Source organism: Sapajus apella, unplaced genomic scaffold, assembly GCF_009761245.1.
Source record: "Sapajus apella isolate SASKATOON/1434 unplaced genomic scaffold, GSC_monkey_1.0 scaffold14, whole genome shotgun sequence".
NCBI lineage: Eukaryota > Metazoa > Chordata > Mammalia > Primates > Cebidae > Sapajus > Sapajus apella.
The window spans coordinates 22,729,682-22,733,965 of record NW_022436954.1 but is presented as its reverse complement, the minus strand read 5'-3'; positions in this window follow the sequence as shown (position 1 = coordinate 22,733,965).

The window sequence follows — 4,284 nt, the reverse complement described above, 5'->3', positions numbered from 1 at the left end:
TACACTGTTGGTGGGAGTGTAAATTAGTTCAACCATTGTGGAAGACAGTGTGGCGATTCCTCAAGGACTTAGAAGTAGAAATTCCATTTGACCCAGCAATCCCATTACTGGTTATATATCCAAAGGATTATAAATCGTTCTACTATAAGGACACGTGCACACGAATGTTCATTGCAGCACTGTTTACAATAGCAAAGACCTGGAACCAACCCAAATGCCCATCGATGATAGACTGGACAGGGAAAATGTGGCATATATACACATTTATGTTATGCAGCCATCAAAAATGATGAGTTTGTGTCCTTTGTAGGGACATGGATCAACCTGGAAACCATCATTCTCAGCAAACTGACAGAAGAGCAGAAAATCAAACACCACATGTTCTCACTCATAAGTGGGTGTTGAGCAATGAGAACACACAGAGACAGGGAGGGGAGCACTACACACTGGGGTCAGTTGGGGGGAAATAGGGGAGAAACAGTGGGGGGTGGGGAGTTGTGGAGAGATAGCAAGGGGAGAGATGCCAGATGTAGGTGATGGGGAGGAAGGCAGCAAATCACACTGCCACATGTGTACCTATGCAACAATCTTGCATGTTCTTCACATGTACCCCAAAACCTTAAATGCAATAAAATAAATAAATGGGGAAAAATATAGCCAGATTTGGTGGTACATGCCAATAGTCCAAGTTACTTGGGAGGCTGAGTGGGGAGGGTCGTTAGAGCCAAGAAGATAGAGGCTGCAGGAAGCTTTGATAGCGCCGCTGCCCTGCAGCCTGGGCAACAGAGCAAGGCTCTGTCTCAAAAGAAAAAAAAAAAAACGGAAATCATATTTGCCAGGATTTTATAAGAAAAATCATGTTTGAGAGATAGCTAACACGTATTTTTTCATTTTTAATCAATGCCAGGCAGCTAATGATCATAGCTAGTATCAGAAACTGTCATTTTCCAGCACACGAATGTGTCAATGATTGGCAGAAAACAAATGAGCCTTTATTGGTGAAATTAATGGTGTTAACATATATGGATTGACATACATATATTTGAGAACCTACTGATATTTAGATTAAGACCATTTAAGAATCTACTGAGGCCAGAGGCATGTATCCTTAAGTTAGGGATGACACTCAAAGCTTCATTTGTAACTGGTTGTCTGTTTAACTACGGTTGAGAAGAACATTGATTTATGCAACTGTAAGGTTGGAATGTTGCCTGTTGAAAGGTAGCAGTTGGAAAGCCTAAAAAAATAAAAATATGGAATTTTGTTGCACTTAGAATAGGCTGTAATTTTTGCATGCTTGCTCACTATTGAAAGAATGTTTGTCTAATAAATCTTTTTGTTTACCAAAATTAAGTCAGTATAACCTAGTACAGAGGGCATAGCTAATAACCCTCACCCAGAGGGCTCAGGGTTCTTTGGTGATTATTATTTACCAAAAATAAGTTTACATGCCTCTGTGTTGTGCAGGGCCAAAGAAGCTTAGATCAGTTTGCAGTACTTAAACTGTCCAAGGACAAATAAAAAAAGCTCCTGCTTCTGGAGTATGATAAGAAAGACATTGCTGGAAATTGAAGTCAGAGAGCTAGACAGGAATCAAACAGTGTAGGAACTTGCAGCTCCTGATAGCATTGTTGGATTTCATTCTCATTGCAATAGAATCTTTTAAGATGTAAGTGGAGAGAGCCATTGATCTGTTTTGAGTTTTTTAAAGATGACAATAATCAATGTGTAGAAAATGGATTGTAAAGGTATTATTGAGTGCAGGGAGGGAAATTTAGGAGTGTTTCAGATGTCTAGGAAAGAGTGATAAATGTTTCAAACATAGCCACAGAAATGGACACAGAAATGTAGATTGGTTTTGAAACATATTTTAGAAGAAATCTTCTAAAGGATTTGCTTGTGCATTAGAAGTGAAAAACGCCACAAGAAAAGATTGAAGTTTAGCACTACTGTTAGGAAATCTTAATGCTGAATGTGGTTAGTTGAGGTGGTCTATGTTTTAGATTTGAGGTGCATTCTTATCGCTAACAGGAGCCTTTCGCAATGGCAAAGAAAGAAACATAAGGCTCCTGCTGACTTTTCTGAGGAGCCATGCAGAAATCTGCCATTTCCAATGACAGGGCCTTCAACAGAGGCTGCCTGTGGATGAATACATACCCTTTGGAGTCATGTGAGATGCCTTGCTCACATAGAGAGGCCATTTTTTTTTCATAAATAAGTAGGAAGATCTAAATGGGAAATTTCAGTATTTCATATTTATTTCAAATTCAGTGAGGTTTACTGTTCCCTTGTAGAAAATGAAGGACCAAGAAAAGGCCTCTATTATGATCTGCTATCAGAAAGAAGTTGATATTCATCACACTTGATCTCACCCAAAAGGCCAAGAGGCGATATTCATCAAAAACTACAGAGCTTCAAAATAATCTCAGATTTGAGTTCAGTGTATGAAAATGTTTTCATAATCACTGATTTAGTCAGTCAGTCAGTCCATCTGCCAGTCTATCAGTCAGCCATTTCCCTAAATAAATATTTACTATGAATTAGCGATGCACTGGGCCAGGTGTTGGTGATATGTCTTTTATAACGTCTCTTCTGCCTGAACATTTTCTAGATTTTTAGTCTATTAAACACCAACACAAAATATCTCAAGCACGATTCATAAAACTGATTTCACTACACTCTACATTGACTCTAGAACAATTGCAAAAATTAATAACAATAAAAAACAATAACAAAAAATACAATAACAAAAACAATAAAAAAAAAACAATAAAGTTGATGACCTGTAAGAACTTTACATCCTTTAGAAAAACATTTCACTTATGCTTCCAAATTCTAATTGTGAATTTGCTTGAGATTTTTTTAAAGAAAGGAATTAATCATTATGTACAAATAATACCATGATCTTTATACATGTTAACAGATATGTAACAGATAATGACAGGGTTTGTAGACAGACACTACTAAAAGTGAATTATTTTCATACATATTTTAAAATAATTTGGTTTACATAGTAAAAACTAAAATGAGAAGATTTATACCCAAACTTGGTATTTTACTTTTCCACGGCCTGTGAATAGTAGGAAAGAGATAGTTCAGTATTCTGTGCCACAATATTTTTATCTAGAGTGGAGTTAAATCTATGTAGCCACTTTATTCTTATTTATTTTAACATGAGAATTACAAGTCTGGTGTCTAGGAAGACTTCTAGGCTCTCTCGTTTTTATCTCAAAATAAAGAGACCACATCATTACTATCATCTGAAGTAAAAAGAAACTAAGAGATGAATTGCCTAAAAGAATATATTCACATCATTATCAGTTCAATGGTACAGTATAATACTTCTACACATTATTATTTTTTTTTCATATTTGCCTTTAGCTGTTGGAGACAGCTGAAGTTGTTGACAAGTTGTATGTATATTTCAATCCATGTCATCATATTTTTTCTGGTACTTCTCTAAGGCAGGCAAGAATAATCAACCAATGGAATAAGTCTTACTGGATTAATATTTAATAATTGAGGTATTATACATTTCCTGAGGATTTATGAGCAGGTTAAAAATTAGTAATCTCACAAGTAGTTGGGTGGTATCACTTTGTAATTTTCCCTCAGGGAATAACTTTGATGATCATTTCTGTCATAACTTAAAAATGAAAGAGAAGTGATATCAGTTTAAATACAGAATATTTTATGGGTTGTTTGCTTTCAAAGCACTCAGAGACTAGTGGTTTCCATTTAGACAATTTGTAAATGTGAAAAAGGGAACTGGATAATAGCAGTATGAGGGTGCTAATCCCCAAAACTTTCTGCATTAAATATATGAATAGCTTCTTTTTAAAGACATATTAATATACTCTAATGATGTTTTTATGATGCCACCTTAGTAACTCAAAGAGAACAAACACTACCACAAATAAAAGTTTATCTGTCTGTGGGGGAAAACTGAGACCTCTGTGGTGAGCCAAAAAGTAAGCTTAGTGCAAATAGACCATGACTGAGTGACAAAATGCCACTCTTTCTAAGTGGGGCTGATTCCGTACTCCATACACTCTCATTATGTATTCTGCTAATAGCACAAGGAAGTGAAAATAACAGTTCTGTAAAGAGCTGGGTGCAACATTAAGATTTAATTAAACCTTGTTTTACTTGGGCAAGCTAGTCATGCAGTGATGTCACAGGAGAACAGAACCCAACACTCTGATGACTAGTAGCAAAGACGTGTAGCTGAAATGCCAGTGCACATAGCTAATGTAAACAAGTTGAGGGGCGCAAGGGAAACAG